We start from the raw sequence: 18,242 nt of genomic DNA, 5'->3' as shown, positions 1-18,242 counted from the left end.
CTAGAGCAGGGCGGGGGGGTTACGCTTGAACTGTATAAAGCACTGGTTAGACCACAGCTGGAGTACTGCATGCAGTTCTGGTCACTGCATTATAGGAAGGACGTGATTGTACTAGAGAGGGTACAGAGGAGACTTACGAGATGTTGTTGGGAGTGAGGAATCTTAGCTATGAGGACAGATTGGAGAGGCTGGGTTTGTTTTTCTTGGAACAGAGGAGGCTGAGGGCAGACCTTATTGAGGTGTATAAAGTTATGAGGGGCCTAAATATAATGGATAGAATGGACATTTTTCCCTTAGTAGAGGGGTCAACAACCAGGGGCATAAATTTAAAGTAGACGGAATTTGAGGGGAAATTTCTTCATGCAGAAGGTTGTGGGGTCTGGAACTCACTGCCTGAAAGGATGGTAGAGGCAGAAACCCTCACCACATTTAAAAAGTACTTGAATGTGCACTTGAAGTGCTGTAACCTGCAGGGTTACAGACCTCGAGCTGGAAAGTGGGATTAGGCTGGATAGTCTCTTGTTGGCCGGCGCGGACATAATGGGCCAAAATGGCCTCTTTCCGTGCTGTAAACTTCTATGATTTTATGATTCTATGAAAATTTAAAAACTGATGTTGATAGATTTTTGTGGATTAAGGGTATTAAGGATTATGGAACCAAGACAGACAAATGGAGTTAAGATACAGATCAGCCATGATCTACTTAAATGGCAGAACAAGCTCGAGGGGCTGAATGGCTTCCTTCTGTTTCTATGTTCCTATGATATGCAGTTGAGGCATTGTAATTGGCTTCAAGTATCCCTTGGGCAATCAGGCAGGATCCCTGCTCCTGACTGCAATCCAGGGTTGCTGCTGGAAGAACATTTGGCAAGGGCAACAACTAGCTCAGCTGCTACAGTAGAATAGCCCATTGACACTCGCACATGTAGAACATAAGAAGATTAGAAATAAGACAGACAGAGTGTCTACTTTGGTGAGGTATTGGATGGCAGCCCTAGAACTGATTTGTATGCATGCCAATGATGTACTGATTACTGTAATTTTTTTTTTCTTTTTTCGTAGCCAATCTTTCCAATTCTTTGTCAGATCACAAACGCCAGAGGTCACCTTGCACACATCAAGGATCACTCTGCGCCAATGCTCTTAGCCAAAAGGCCTAGAGCTACTGCACCGTTCCTGGAAGTACTGCAATACCAGGTTCGTGCCATGGAGGTGGATGGGTCAGGTCCCCCACACACCTCCGTGGAGGTGGATGGGTCAAGCCACCCCACCCACCTCCTATTTCCAAAAAAGCAAGCATATACCTTCCTGATCCAGGGAGAACCACTTTGGGGTCATGGTTACTCCCCTGTCAGGTCAGTTACGCATGATCTTAGCCAAAAGGCCGAGAATTACTGTAATACTAGATCTGATTGTACCTTCACCCTGTATATGCCTTACCTGTACACCAGAGGGTGCTGCTGCTGGAAACCTAAAGGTCACCTGTACACTGCAGGTAACCCAGTATAAAAGGGAGCTCACCTCTTGGTGTCTGCACTCTCGGAGCTGCAATAAAGTATACAATCTGTACAGTTCAAGTGTCATACCCCTACCTCGTGGAGTCATTAACAGAGTGCCTACATACACAATAAGAACTGTTTCCCATCAAGAGTTATCAGCTTGAAGAGAGGAGGGTAATGAAAAAATGGGAAGAGATGTGATCCTCAGCACATGATGAAATTATTATATGTGACTACTACTAAAAACCTGGCCATCAGCTCAGCAGTGATGCTGGGGACGAATTAATTCCCTCCACTGTTATCAGTTGTGAACGAACCCAGGCCTTTCAGTCATCTGTATCCTTTTCTGGGACAAGTCGCTGTTGACATTGTCTATCTGGCGCTTCCTTGATCTTCCTCAGCTTCTTGATCCATGTACCTCTGTGTTCAGCACCATAAACGTATTCTCACTATTTCCATTGCAGAGACATGCACGCATTAACTCTTCTTGGATCTTCTCCCCGTATCCCAATAGCACCAAGTCGCCTCTGTTCTGACGATGCCACCTTCCATACTAGTGCATCCGATATGTTTTCCTTTTTCCTCAACCGATGATTCCTCTCTACCCTGTTTGATAGGGCCCTCAACCGTGTCCGTTCCATTTCATACACTTCTGCTCTCACCCCTTCCCCTCCCTCCCAGAATCACAATAGGGTTCCCCTTGTCCTTGCATTTCACCCCACCAGCCTTCACATTCAATAGATCATCCTCTGTCATTTCCATCACCTCTAGCATGATCCCACTACCCTTTCAGCATTTCGAAGGGACCGCTCCCTCCACGATACCTGGTCCACTCCTCAATCACCACCAACACCACCTCCCTTCCCACGGCACCTTCCATGCAAGTGCAGGAGTTGCAACACCTTCCCTTTTATCTCCTCCCTTCCCACTGTCCAGGAACCAAACACTCCTTCCAGGTGAAACAGCGATTTACTTGTACTTCTTGCAATTTACTATACTGTACTCGCTGCTCACAATGCGGTCTCCTCTACATTGGGGAGACCAAACGCAGAGTGGGTGACCCTTTTGCGGAATGCCTCCGGTTAGTCCGCAAGCGTGACCCCGAGCTTCCGGTTGCCTGTCACTTAAATTCTCTGCTCCACTCCTGCTCTGATCTCTCTGATCTTGGCCTCTTACACTATTCCAACTAAGTTCAACGTAAGCTCGAGGAACAGCACCTCATCTTTCAACTTGGCACTTTACAGCCTTTTAGACTCAACATTGAGTTCAACAATTTCAGACTATAACCTCTGCCCCTATTTTATCAGATGGCAGCTGTTGATGATTCTGCTATTTTCATTTACACCTCTTCTAGATCGATCTTTTGTTTCTTTACTTGTCCCATTACCATCCCCCTTTGCTTTGTACAATCGTACCTTTTGTCATTTAATCACTCCTGCCTTCCACCCTATCACAGGTCTTCCCTTTTGTTCTTTCCTCCCTTTGCACCTTTCCCTGCCCCTACACTTGCTTAAAATCTGTTATAGTTCTGACGAAAGGTCATCGACCTGAAACGTTAACTCTGTTTCTGTCTCCACAGATGCTGCCTGACCTGCTGAGTATTTCTAGCATTTTCTGTTTAGTGGAATACAATTCTGTTGCTGTCCAGTTTTGAGCTGCGAGATCTGTTCTGAAACGATTCCATTTATCATGGCGGTAATGCCATTTAACACCTCAGTGTGAAGATGGGACCTGGAATTGTGCGGTGGTCACTTTTACCAATACTGTCATGGACAGATGTATCTGCAACAGGGGGGATGAGGTCAAAAGAGGCCCAATCTGGTGATAGTAGTGCTAGTCCCCCACCCATTGGGTGCCCTTGCTAACCCCTCAGTGCTTCTCCCAAGTGATGTTCAACATGGAAAAGTACTAATTCATGGGCTGAGTGAGTGATAGGGTAATCCATCCGGTTTTATTCTTATTATACTTTGTCATAGTGGTTTGATATAACTGAGTGGCTTGCTAGGCCATTTCAGAGGGCAGTTCAGAGTCAACCACATTGCTGTGGGTCTGGAATCACATATAGGCCAGACCGGGTAAGAATCACAGATGTCCTAAGTGAACCAGTTGGTCACTGTTATGTATTTAACCCTTTGTAACTTGCATTACACCTGAGCACCAGAGGGCCCACCTGTTGGAGTCCCAAGGGATCCCAGCATCCACCCATAAGCAGGCCACCCATGAGGTACCTACATTCTGGAACCTGAATAATGGAGCTAAGATCACACTTGCTCATTACACAAAGTCACCAATACTGATAGTAGCTTTTTATTCCAGATTGTATTCTGTTAAGTGAATTTAAATCGCCCAACTGCCATTATGGGATTTGAAGTCGAGTCTCTAGATCATTTGTCCAGGCTTCTGGATTACTGATGCAGTAACATAGCCACTATGCTACCGTAAAACCTGCCATCCCTACACACTGATGGCTGGAGCATCATGGCTAAATGCTTCGGGCCGCGTCTGCCCCCTGCGCCCCCCCCCCACCCCACCCCCTGCCAAATCCCACCCACCCACGCAGAGGCAAAAACCAGAAAAAACCCTGCGCTAATAAGGGAAAAAATACTCTGGAAAATTCCTCTCCAACTCCCCTCAGGTGATTGAAACCAGTCCAGGAGATTGAATCATAGAATCATGGACCTGCCATTTTCAACCTCGCCACTCTATTCAATACCCTCTCCTACACATGCACAGTTGAAAGTGCATTCAACTGCACCAGGGATGCTTAAAGGGATGCATCCAACTTGCAGGTTAGTTGCTTATTGCTATGTACTGGCTCTTGCAGAGTTTGTAGGAGTACTGGGTTGCTGGAATACATTAAAAAGTTGTTAAAATGTGCAGTGAGTGCTGCTAGATGTTGGGAAGGCTTTGGCTGCTACTGGAAGGTCTCTGAATACGTTTCTTGTTCCCAGTCATGGGGGTCGAGTTACAGTCCCCCTCGCACTGCAGCATGATGGAGATGGAGCAGAGGCAGCAAATAAGAGAATCTGCTCACAGAGGGAGGAGGAGGAGGAGGCCTTACCCACCTAGGGTCTTCAGGGAGCACTTCTCCTACATGCACCTAAGGCGGGAGCAGTGTGTTTGGCGGCTCCGCTTCAGCAAGGTGGTGGTCACATAAATCGGCCACCTGTTAGAACCAGACCTGTAGCCTCAGAGCACGGCGAGGATGGCTCTGCCAATGGCCCTCAAAGTGACTGTGGCCCTGAATTTTTCACCAGTGGATTCTTCCAGGCTAGCACAGGCGACATAGCAAACATCTCACAGCTCGCCATCCATCGCTGCATCCAGGAGGTCACAGAGGCTCTTTACTCCAGGAGAGGGGAATTTATTGTCTTCTCTTTAAGCATAGAGAACCAGGAAGAGCACACATGTGGCTTTGCCAGGCTATCAGGCTTCCCCATGGTGCAGCGGGCCATCGACTGCACATACATGGTTTTGCGGGCAACACATCTCAATGGTGAGATGTACGGTAACCGCAAAGGTTACCACTCACTTAATGTGCAGTTGGTGTGTGACCACGCACAGCACATTATGCTGGTGACTATCCTGGCAGCAGTCATGATGCATTTTTTGTGGTCATTTTCAGATTGGCAAGCTGTAACTAGTGGTGTGCCGCAAGGATCGGTGCTTAGGCCTCAGCTATTCACAATCTATATTAATGACTTAGATGAAGGGACCGAATGCAATGTATTCAAGTTTGCTGACGATACAAAGCTAGGTGGGAAAGTACGCAGTGAGGAGGACACAAAAAGCCTGCAAAGAGATATACACAGGTTAAGTGAGTGGGCAATAAGGTGGCAGATTACATAGGATTACATAGGATTTACTGTACAGGAACAGGCCATTCGGCCCAACCAATCCATGCCAGTGTTTATGCTTCACTCGAGACTCCTCCCATCTTTCTTCATCTAAATCTAAATCTATTTCCTTCTCCCTCATATGTTTGTCTAGCCTCCCCTTAAATGCACCTATATTATTCACTTCAACCACTCCCTGTGGTAGCGAGTTCCACATTCTCATTACTCTTTGGGTAAAGAAGTTTCTTCTGAATTCCCTATTGAATTTCTTGGTGTCTACCTTATATTGATGGCCTCTAGTTATACTCTTCTCCACAAGCAGAACATTCTCTCTGTATGCACTCTATCAAAACCTTTTATAATTTTAAAGACCTCTATTAGGTCACCCCTCAACCTTCCTTTTCAAGAGAAAAGAGACCAAACCTGTTGATCGTTTCCTGATATGTATACCCTCGCATTTCTGGTAAATCTTCTCTGCACCTTTTCCAGTCCCTCTATATATATTTTTTATAATATGGTGACCAGAACTCTAGTTACAGTTCCCTCTAAGTGTGGGCTAACCAAGGTTCAATACAGGTTTAACATAACTTCCCTACTTTTCAATTTTATATCTCTAGAAATAAACCCTCGTGTTTGGTTTGCTTTTTTATGGTCTTGCTAACCTGTGTCAATACTTTTGGTGAGTTGTATTCCTAGGTCCCTTTGTTCCTCTATCCCAATCACACCCTCCAAGTAATAAGTGACCTCCCTATTCTTCCTACCAAAATGTAATACCTCACATTCTGCAAACTTATTAATGTCCTCCTGTAATTTGTTGCAGTCTTCCTCAGTATTGATATCATCCCCAATGTGGTGCTATCCGCAAATTTAGAAATTGTATTTTTCATTCCAATGTCTAAATTGTTAATATAAATTGCGAACCACAGTGGCCCAGCACTGACCATTTTGGAGCACCTCTACCCACATGGAGTATAATGTGGTGCAATGTGTGGTTATTCATTTTGGTAAGAAGAATAGAAAAATAGAATATTTTTTAAATGGCGAGAAACTATTAAATGTTATTTTTCAGCGATATTTAGGTGTCCTCGTACCGGAAACGCAAAGAGTTAGCATACAGGTACAGCAAGAAATTAGGAAGGCAAATGGCATGTTGGCCTTTATTGCAAGGGGAATGGAGTATAAAACTAAGGGGGGGGCTGAAATTGTCTCTTTTTTAAAGCCTAATACCACCTCAAAGAGGCAGTAATGGGGCGGGAAGGCCTTTCCGACCGGGGACAAATGCTGCGACCCATCCGGTATTGCCCCCGGGCTGGGGGCAGCGGAAACAGGTTTCCGCCCCACCTTTTGTCGGCTGCATGCCGATCCCTTACCGACTGCCGGTGACCCCTTTTCCACACTACGGGGGAATTGCCGGTCATTGCCACTAACAGTTTCACGCAGTGCGAAGCTGCCAGTGACTGGGTGGCGTATTCATCCTTAAAGGGGAGGGTGCACCGCCATGGCCGGTATTTTGTTCTAATTGTCAGCCGACTCTGCAGTCGGCCCGACAATGACTGGCCCAGTGGGTGCCAAGGAGGCCTTGCTAGGCCTCGCAGCATCCCTCCCCTTTAAGTGAAGGCGAGGGGCATTACTACGCCTCAGCACAATTCGGCATGTCCACATCGCACTGATGTGCTCTGCGCGGCGTTGATGACACTGCCCGCCTTCCGTCCTGCTTCCTACTCTCTTCTATCCCTCTGCCGCCTCCAACACCGCCCCGTTCATTTTTGTATACAAAAGGGCCAAAGTTCCCTTCAATCTCGGCCCCATCTGTCCTGGCAGTAATTCATCATTTCATTCGAATTATCTGCCCCAAATGAGGGGAGGGCAATTTCAGCCCCAAGAAGACTTGCTACAATTGTACTGGGCTTTGGTAAGACCACATCTGGAGTACTGTGCTCAGTTTTAGTCACCTTACCTAAGGAAGGATATACTTCCCTTAGAGGTGGAGCAGCAAAGGTTCACTAGATTGATTCCTGGGATGAAGGGTTTGCCCTATGAGGAGAGATTGAATAAATTGGGCCTGTACTCTGTGGAGTTTAGAAGAATGAGAGGTGATCTCATTGAAAAATATAATATTCTGAGGGGTATTGACAGGATAGATGCTGAGAAGCTGAACAGTCTGGAACTAGAATAAGGAATCAGTTTTTTAAGACTGAGATGAAAAGGAATTTCTTCGCTTAGAGAGTTGTGAATCTTTGGAATTCTCTACCCCAGTACACGCTGGGGCGAGAGTTCCAATTCATGGTGGTCTGCTGCATCCTCTACAACTTGACCAGAATGGGACCCCAACTATTTACAATGTATGTTAACGACTTGGAAGAACGGACTGAGTGTAACATAGCCAAGTTTACTGACGATACAAAGATGCGAGGAAAAACAATGTGTGAGGAGGACACAAAAAATCTGTAAAAGGATATAGACAGGCTAAGTGAGTGGGCAAAAATGTGGCAGATGGAGTATAATGTTGGAAAGTGTGAGGCAGAAAAAATCAAAGAGCAAGTTATTATTTAAATAGAGAAAGATTGCAAAGTGCCGCAGTACAGCGGGACCTGGGGGTACTTGTGCATGAAACACAAAAGGATAGTATGCAGGTACAGCAAGTGATCAGGAAGGCCAATGGAATCTTGGCCTTTATTGCAAAGGGGATGGAGTATAAAAGCAGGGAAGTCTTACTACATCTATATAAGGTATTGGTGAGGCCACATCTGGAATACTGCGTGCAGTTTTGGTTTTCATATTTACGAAAGGACATACTTGTTTTGGAGGCAGTTCAGAGAATTGATTCCGGGGATGAGGGGGTTGACTTATGAGGAAAGATTGAGTAGGTTGGGCCTCTACTCATTGGAATTCAGAAGAATGAGAGGTGATCTTATCGAAACGTATAAGATTATGAGGGAGCTTGACAAGGTGGATGCAGAGAGGATGTTTCCACTGATAGGGGAGACTAGAACTAGAGGGTATAATCTTAGAATAAGGGTCCGACCATTTAAAACAGAGATGAGGAGAAATTTCTTCTCTCAGAGGGTTGTAAATCTGTTGAATTCGCTGCCTCAGAGAGCTGTGGAAGCTGGGATATTGAATAAATTTAAGACAGAAATAGACAGTTTCTTAAACGATAAGTGGATAAGGGGTTATGGGGAAGTGGAGCTGAGTCCATGATTAGATCAGCCATCGGTTTACTTAATATAGTGTTTTGAAGGTTTCTGTATTCTTTATGAGAAGTCAGAGTAATTTTCCTCTGGATGCAGTTGGTCAGGTTACACTGCTGCCCGTTCACTTTGATTGGTGGAGCAGGCTCGAGGGGCCGTATGGCCTACTCCTGTTCCTATTTCTTATATTCTTATGTTTTTATGAGGGCACAGCCCTTGCCACCAGGGATTGCGGGACCACCTCAGGAGGTGGAGGAGGGGCAGGATGAAGAAGAGGAGGAGGAAGAAGGGAAGAAGCCACCTGAACATCCATGTTCTGGATGGGCTGTCCATGAGCACGTCATCAGACTCCAGTTTGCCTGGATGAAACCCCAAATCTCCATTCCTCAACACTTCCCCACCTTATCATCCCTCTGTCACAAAACATCACAGGCTCCTCTTGGACACAATGCTGAACTAAAAGCCACCACAAAACAAACATTCCAAACCAAATTTAAAAATCAATCATTCCAATATTACATAACAAAATCAATTAATCAGCCTTCTGCATTCGCTTAGTGCCTGTCTTCTGTGTGCCTTTGCCTGTCCCACTGCTCCTACACAGTGCTATCCCAGTGGCTGCAGCATGGCTGGTGGAAGGTTGCTGACTTTCGTGGGAGATCCTGCAGATGGTCTTGCAGGCTGACCTCGAGCAGCTCTGGGCCTAGAAGGCCTGACTGTAGACTGTACGATCTTGGCAAGGGCAGCAGCAGTCTGGGCTGACTGGTTGACAGGCAACAGGAAGGTCACTGGCAGAGTGGCAATGGTGAGAGGACGAATGCTGCCATCCTGAGAGAGGACAGCAGGTTCGTGTTCCACGGAGCCACCATCACTCCCCGACTCTCAGCAATCCTAGTAATCTGTTGGAGGACGGATTGCTGGACTGCTGTGGCACCCTGCAAGCCTCTTTCAACACTGGTAACCGCAGCCACGATGGCAGCAGTCTGAGCGTGCATAGCCGCAAGCTGAGCCTGCATGAGCACAGTCTGAGCTTCCACTGCAGCACTCAGATACTGGGTGGCTTCTGCTTGTGCTGCAGTGGAAGCTGAGACATTGGCCATCAGACCCTGCATCATGGTTGGGTCCACAAGTATGTTAATAGAGTTACTTCAAGCTCTGCACAAAGTCCTGTGCGAAGTTTATGCCGGACTCCTCCATGCTCCTTGAAAGTGACAAAAGGTTCTCTGCTTCCCAATGCACCAGGAATTTCTGTGTGCAAGCCCATCAGCTTTCTTCTGTAGGCCGCCCCATCAACGTCCTCATCTGAGTCCTTTGCAGCAGAACTCCTGTGCGACCTCACCCTCTGGGGAGCTGGCACCTGTGCTACCCTTTCCCCTGCCCTGGCTGCAGGCTATTTGTGTCTGCTGACTCACCATGTGCAGATCCAGCCTTTACACTACCTTCTAAAGTATTTGCAGAACCAGTTTCTGAGCTGGTGCCGGCAAGTGTTAGACCGAGTGACAGTGTCTCTTCTTCTCCATTACTCTTCTCTTGCTATTCCTGCATTGGAAACATAGAAACATAGAAATTTACAGCGCAGGAGGAGGCCATTTTGGCCCATCGTGTCTGCACCGGCTGACAAAGAGCCGCGCGGCCCTCGGTCAGCAGCCCTAAAGGTTACATATAAACCTATGAACAATGACGGAAAGGCAAAGAGCACCCAGCGATCCAGTCCGCCCCACACCACTGCAACAACGCTCATACTAAAAACATTGACACTCCACCCCAACCGGAGCCATGTGATCTCCTGGGAGAGGCAAAAACCAGATAAAAACCCAGGCCAATTTAGGGAGAAAAAATCTGGGAAAATTCCTCTCCGACCCATCCAGGCGATCAAAACTAGTCCAGGAGATCATCCTGGCCATATTCTATTCCCTACAGTACTTACCATTATATCTGCACCAACCAACAAAAGGTCTTCTAGTCTAATCCCAATTACCAGCTCTCGGTCCGTAACCCTGCAGGTTACGGAACTTTAAGTGCCCATTCAACCATCTCTTAAAAGTGGTGAGGGTTTCTGCATCCACCACTCTTCCAGGCAGCGAGTTCCAGATCCCCACAACCCTCTGCATAAAGAAACCCCCCCTCAAATCCCCTCTAAACCTTCCATCAACCACCTTAAAACTATGCCCCCTCATAATATACCTCTCCACCAATGGAAATAGACCCTTACTATCCCTATGTCCAGGCCCCTCAATATTTTGTATACCTCACTGAAGTCTCCTCTCAACCTCCTTTGTTCCAATGAGAACAAACCCAGCCTATCCAATCTGTCCTCATAACTAAAATTTTCCATTCCAGGCAGCATCCTAGTAAATCTCCTCTACACCCTCTCTAGTGTAATCACATCCTTCCTATAATACGGCGACCAGAACTGCACGCAGTACTCCAGCTGTGACCTAACCAAAGCATTATACAATTTAAGCATAACCTCCCTGCTTTTATATTCTATGCCTCGGCCAATAAAGGCAAGCATTCCATATGACTTCTTAACCACCTTATCCATCTGGCCTGCTACTTTCAGGGATCTGTGGTCAAGCACTCCAAGGTCCCTTTGTTCATCTACACTATTAAGTGACCTACCACTTAATGTGTATACTCTTTCCTTATTAGTCCTCCCAAAGTGCATCACCTCACACTTCTCTGAATTAAATTCCGTTTGCCATTGCTCTGCCCACCTAACCAGTAGATTGATATCCTCCTGCAGCCCATGACTTTCCTCTTCATTATCAACCACACAGCCAATTTTAGAGTCATCTGCAAACTTCTTAATCATGCTCCCTATAGTCAAATCTAAATAGTTGATATATACCACAAAAAGCAAGGGACCAAGAACTGAGCCCTGCGGAAGCCCACTGGAAACATCCTTCCAGTCACAAAAACATCCATCAATCATTACACTTTGCTTCCTACCTCCAAGCCAATTTTGGATCCAACTTGTCACTTTGCCCTGTATCCCATGGGCTTTAACCTTCATGACCAGTCTACCATGCGGGACCTTATCAAAAGCCTTGCTAAAGTCCATATATACTACATCGTATGCCATACTCTCGTCGACCTTCTTGGTTATAGAAACATAGAAACATAGAAAATAGGTGCAGGAGTAGGCCATTCGGCCCTTCTAGCCTGCACCACCATTCAATGAGTTCATGGCTGAACATGCAACTTCAGTACCCCATTCCTGCTTTCTCACCATACCCCTTGATTCCCCTAGTAGTAAGGACTTCATCTAACTCCTTTTTGAATATATTTAGTGAATTGGCCTCAACAACTTTCTGTGGTAGAGAATTCCACAGGTTCACCACTCTCCTCAAAAAATTCAATCAGGTTAGATCTTCCCTTAACAAATCCATGCTGACTGTCCCTAATTAATCCTTGCCTATCCAAATGCAGATTCATCCTGTCTTTCAGGATTTTTTCCAATAATTTTCTCACCACTGATGATAGGCTGACAGGCCTGTAATTACTCGACCTATCCCTTTTTCCCTTCATAAACAAGGGTACTACATTAGCAATCCTCCAATCCTCCGGTACCATACCCATATCCAAAGAGGATTGGAAAATGATGGTCAAGGCCTCTGCTATTTCCTCTTTTACTTCGCTCAACAACCTGGGATGCATTTCATCTGGGCCTGGGGACTTATCTACTTTCAAAGCTGCTAAACTCCTTAATACTTCCTCTCTCACTATATATATTTCATCCAGAAGCTTGGAGTTCTTGGGTATCTGAAAGGAGACAGGCACAAGATTAGGTTTACATTGAGGGGAGGTAGGCAGGGGGAAGCAAGAGGTACATGCTTATAGCATCAGCAGCTTGTAAGTGAGAAGAGATTGTGAGATAAGGGGGACGTTGGGTGTGAGGAGGATTAGGTGTGAGCCAACTGTCATCTTCCATGGTTTCCGCCTCGCAACTCACTGCGGCCTCAGTGATGGCACGTCCGATAATGTTGAGCACCGCCTCCTCCAGCTGCTTAAGGATATACAGGCTTGCCACTCCCCCACTGGTTAGCTGTTGCTGGTGGTTATTAATCACCTTGTCCTGCAAGAGAGAGGGAAGTGTGTCAATGAGTGTGGTGCAATGTGTTTGGGTGATGTGCCTGTCATGGTGTGCAAGATGTGAGATGTGGGTGTGAGGCTTGCAGCATTGGTAAGTACATATGGGTGAGGTAAAATTATGAGTGTGAGGTTTGAGTCATGATTGATGTAGATTATTGGTAGGTGAGTGATGGGGGTATGGTGCATTGGGCAGCGGTTGGTGGGAGTAGGCTTTTGAAGGCTTTTGAAGATGCATTCACTGACCTTGACCACTCGTATGAGGTAATTGAACTTCTTTTGGCACTACATCCATGTGCTTGGGGCAATACTGCTGACATTGACTACGTCGGCTATCTGCTCCCACTGCCTTTGCAGTTTGTGTCTGGAGTGCCTCCTGGCCTGCTGCGGCCTCTAGTGCTGCATCCGCGAACCTTGGAGCCCTTTTATCTGGCCTGTTGAGCCATTATTCAGTAGTCTTCTTTCTGAGCCTTGCCTCCACAACCAGTTCCAGCAGCTGCTGCAGGCAAAATGCACCCCCCTTTTAAGAGGTGCAGACTGCCTTTAAGAAGTGGAATCTGACATTAATGGGAGCTAGCCTCATAACTGCATCCATCATCATGTATGACCTAGACTCAACTGACTAGAGTTTTATTGAGTCTTGTGAAGATCACGTGACTGGCTAAGCCACTCACAATGCAACAGCTCTACAATTCTTTTTGGTAGAACGTAAAATCAAATGCCCCCTTTTGGCAAGGACACTAGAACCCACAAATTACCAATTTAAACTTTAACTGCAACTTAAATCAAATTAATATTTGGTTATCGAGGGTGATGATGCACTCCAGTCCCTCCTGCGCCCACCCTTTGCGGAAGGCTGTGAACGTACCAGTGGACACCGCATGCTCCATCTCCAGGGACACCCTGGCTCCATCGTAACCACGGAAGAGAGGCAGGCAGTTGGGCTGAACGACCCCCTTGACCGCCCGTAGCCTGGATCGGTTAATGGCCACCTTGGCCATGCCCAGGAGCAATCCTACAAGGAGGCCTTCCGACTTACTGGCTTTCCTCCGCTCAGGATGTCCAAAGATCAGGAGCGTAGGACTGAATTGCAGAAGAGGAGCAGCCCCTTGAAATATTAGAACAGAGGCTGCAATCTCACACACTCCACATAAACATGGAACATGGATTCGTCCAAACCGCAGAAATTACAGGCGGCGTGGGAGTCTGTGAACCGACTTAGAAACGGATTGCACGGGACTGCTCCATGCAACATCCTCCAGGCCAAGTATCCCTTAAATAAAGGGAGGACTCCCGCATAGAGAGCACTTCTTTGTGGACCCCTGCCTCCTCTGGACGGCAAGATGGTGCACAATGGCGTGTCCAGACGGCAGATGAGGATGGCAAAGTGGAGAGAGTGCAAGAGCAGCCTGTTCAGCAATTTCAGAGGAGGCTCAAGTTGTGAGTCACCGGCACCCAAGGGAGCTTTCAGTTCTTGGCGCCGATGAGGAATTACATCCGGACGGATCAGTTCGGACATGATCGCCCCTCGCGCCTGTGCCTCCTCGACGCACCTAGTGGAGTCAGGGCTCAGTGCCATTTTTAGTGACTCGATGACATTGGCCACAAGCCGGACATCAGCCCAGGATAGGCTCCAGGCCAGTTCTTCTGGCACCATCCAGCCCGCTCCTCTGCCATCCAGTGGGTGCAACAGCTCTACAACTATTTTGTTGTGAACAATTAAATGATTAGAACAAGTGCCCCCTGATTAAAGGGGGTGGGGGGAACACTCCAAACACTTTCAAACAAGTGACCCCTTGTTTTTTTTTTATTTTGAGGGCACTAAAAACACAAATTATATAAGTGCCCCCTGGCTAAAAGGCGGAGGGGGGGGGGGGGTCACTAAAACCGGCACAATAAACAAATTAAACTTTAGACAAAAAACATCAAATTAAAATTTGGTTGCCTGGGGTGATGATGTACTCCAGTCCCTCCGGCACCCACCTCTCACGGAAGGCCGCGAACGTACCGATGGACACCGCATGCTCCATCTCCAGGGACACCCTGGCTCGGATGTAACTACGGAAGAGAGGCAGGCAGTCGGACTGAACGGCCCCTGTCAGGGGGTAGTCCCGGGGGTCAGGTTCACTCTGACGAACTTGAGCAGTTCGAATCGCTCCCACTCACTTGGGTTCTAGACTCTGGATTTATTTGGGGGGGCGGGGGTGACAAAGTGCAAAGGACAACTGGTTTGGTGGAAAAGAACTTTGACTTTATTACATTACACATTCAAAGGGGGGGTACAGTAAAAATTACACCTCCCAACTCTCAGAGCCTAATTCTAGCTAGGTTAGACTCCAGGGCAGACAGGGACTATGCTTACCAATCCTTTCTGGTCAGTTAGCGGTGGTTTGCGATTTCGACGTTCGTTGAATTCTGTAGGATCTGCTCGCCGTACCACAAACGTCGGAGACGATTTCTTACTGCGCAATCTTCAGTTGGGTTGAGTCCGCTATTGCAGTAAGGCGCGTTTTGGATCTATGGGATAGGTACCCGGTTTTCTTCGTCAGAAATAGGTCCACAGTCTCTTTCGGTAATGTTTTCACCTGTTGGTAGTCCGGCCTTAGATTGTAGAGTGGGAACTTTTCGATTCTTCGTTTTTTTTTCCTGTTGGAGTTTTGTTTCGCGTTTGGTCGATCGCGGTGGTTTTTCATTGGGACCACGTTGACTGTGGTTGGTTGCTGCCGCGATTGTGATGTTCTTCCTTCCTTCAGGACTTCAGGACTTCAAGGCTGGAGAAGTTAGTTTAGAGTCGCGTTGGTTTCTCTCCCTTCTTGATGACATCAGTGTGGTCTCGGTTGTATGGCAAAGTGTGTCATACCCTCTGTTGAAACAGCGGGGCCAGTTATATGGTTTGAGCTGTTCTAGTCTTCGCACCAAATCAGTTCAGAATTCTTTGTTTAAATTTGGCGGGCTTGACTTCTTTTTGTAATATTTTGGCGGGCTCGTTAAAAGTTAATGTGTCTTGGGTGGGTTACATTTCTAAATCTATTTCCTGATGGAAATATTAGCTTGCTAATCGCAATGTCCTTTTGTGCTTGGTTTTTCGCATACAGGCTTTGTTCTTATTCATGTTGAAGATGGCTTTTCTCAGTTTGATTTGATGGCTGGCCATCTCTGAATTATTGTTGTAATGTAAATGTCTCCTGTGGGGAAGGGTTTTCGAATGTCCATTCCTCCAGACAAGTTAACTTAGTCTCAACACCTAGACAGTTCCAATAATCAAGTGGGCTTCCTTAGTTCTTTAGGCCCGCCCACAGGCTCGAATTTGTCTTTTAAAATCCAAAATTCGATTAAAGTTCGTAGTTTCTTCCACAAGCACTTTAGGATTTCAAACTTTCCGGTAGATAGTCCCAAATTAAATTTCCTTTCGAATGAGCATAAGGATTTTGCATCCTTGTCAATCAAGGTAAGCAAAATTTCTGCTCCCAAGAGTTAACCTTCCCTGCATTTATACCAGCTAAACATTAACGTGCATCCCCCGTTGAAATGCAATGCAATTTACAGACGAATACAATCACTATAATTCGGTTACAGCATAGAGGGGGTACGATGCCCCTTCTTTACTCAGTTTTCACAGTAAAATAACGGTATACAGTCAAACACAGTTTAAGTAAAGTAAAATAAAGGTCCAGAGTCAAACATATTTTAAGTAACACTTTTACAATACCCGAAATTTTGCGGTTTGCAGCAGGTAAAATCAAAGGCAGATTAAACATGGTAGTATGGTGTCACCCCTCCCTGCGCGATTCCCAAGTTCGACCAAGGAGCGTACAGCACCCTTTGGTACCTGACCTGACGGCCTCTGCGTTTCACTCGGCAGGTGAGACACCATAAGTAAAGTATAATCGCGAGTTGACAAATAACTAAAGTGTGGGAAGCGATTCGGATCCAGACTGGGACCTCTATATTTCTGAAAAGGTCCCACCAAGGTGGAATGGTGATCTCGAGAATCTTTTTCCCAACTCAATGGTTTTCTGTTCAAGAGTATAGAAGTGTTTTTGTGAGATAATTACAGCTTTTAGCAGAGCGGTATGATGTTCGGGTAGAGGGGGAATTGCATAGCCAAAATGTACAACATAATCTTGCAGGTTTGTAATGTTTTCCTTCACAGTGAGTTGGACAGTGGAGGGTTCAGGAATGGGGACAATTCAGGAATGGGCCACTTGAACTGATGCCTCAGGTTTAAAGCAAAAACTGTTGTCACTCACTGGACACCAGAAGTGTCCATGTTGGTAGTGGGGCGCACTGGTGGTGACACAATATGTCCCACCCCCTATGTATGCTACTTGTGGAGGGACGTGATCTTGTGCCATTACCTCCATGGTGCAGTTAATAGGCTGTGCGCCAGCAGCTTTAAACCCACACTGTGTCCTTCAATGGGCACTCAAGTATTGGGGACACAGTATTACGTGTGCACCCCAGCTCCGGCACCCGGAGAGGTCAGTACCCGTTACAGCGTGCTCCCACTTTATGACATAGGGTGGGACCGCTGCGAAACGAATGTGTGCACCTCCCTGAATAACTCCAATGTTCTCCACCTGGTATACCGGTGCGGGTCGGGCTGTCCCACCCATGACCGGCATCCTCAGTACGATTCCCATAATAGTGTGGTTAGATTTCCCACAGTCTACTGGGACAGGGTAGGCTTCAGAGGCTAGGCGGAGCTGGCACGGCTTAGTGAATTGCTGTATGGGTGGAGGGCTGCGAGGTGCTTGTTCCTGATCCAAGAGGGGACTAAACCTTGTTTTAAATCCTCCAGGTTGTTACGGCCCTCGCCCAACAACCATGCCCTGTACAGTACGCACACCTCGTTCTGTGCAGCCTGGCCTGAAGCGTTTCTATCCTCCCATATGAGTGCATTCACTATCTGTGCATGTTTTCCAGCTCAGCCACTAGTTTTTTTAAATGGACAGTCATATCCTGGTCCTCGTGTAGTTCTGAACCTACTACTGTGTTCTCTTGTTTCAGGATTTTTCTCAATTGGTTCTTTAAAATGTTTATCTGTGCTTGCAGTGCTGTATCATCTAGGCTATTTATTACAGAGGATCCTGTATTGTAGGCAGTGAAAACGTCATTTATGATTTCCCTTCTAGGTCTCCCCGAGCCCATGGTCTCCCTAGTGTTTAGGGTATATAGGTCTGCTTTGTCTACATTTCCAAAGTCTAACTTATAAAATTTCTTGAACATGTCTCTAAGTAGGGCCTGGAAAGCAGCTGTTTCCTTCGGGCACCATGCAGGTAGGTGCACCTCGGTAAGGTTTAAAATTATTAAAGCTACTGCATAATGTACCCCTGGTTTAACACCTTTTCGGTCGGAACCAATACTAATCCGTTCCCAGCTCCCTTGGTGGTGATAGGACACCTTTCTATTACTGTGCGTATTGGCAGGGTTGTGGGCAGGGGTTTCTTAATGTGTGCTCTTAGTTCGGTGGCATTAATTGGGAGTGGGGAGTGTGGGACCGCGCACCCGTGTAGGCTCGAATCCCACCCCATCCCTTCCCCTTCATCTTGCCATTGCCTGGTGAAGGCAATCGATATGCCTGCGGGGCAAATATTCTCTGATCCCCACATTCAAACGTAAAT

At 46.7% G+C, this 18,242-nt stretch overlaps 1 pseudogene; it reads right to left on the bottom strand.

The window, feature by feature from the left end:
• Positions 1–1,160: 1,160 nt before the first annotated feature.
• Positions 1,161–1,396, bottom strand: LOC139260594 (U2 spliceosomal RNA; annotated as a pseudogene).
• Between the last annotated feature and the right edge of the window lie 16,846 nt (positions 1,397–18,242).

The sequence above is a fragment of the Pristiophorus japonicus genome, chromosome 3 (genome assembly GCF_044704955.1).
Source record: "Pristiophorus japonicus isolate sPriJap1 chromosome 3, sPriJap1.hap1, whole genome shotgun sequence".
NCBI lineage: Eukaryota > Metazoa > Chordata > Chondrichthyes > Pristiophoridae > Pristiophorus > Pristiophorus japonicus.
Note: the sequence above shows the minus strand (reverse complement) of the source record. Positions and strands in the feature narration are given on the sequence as shown.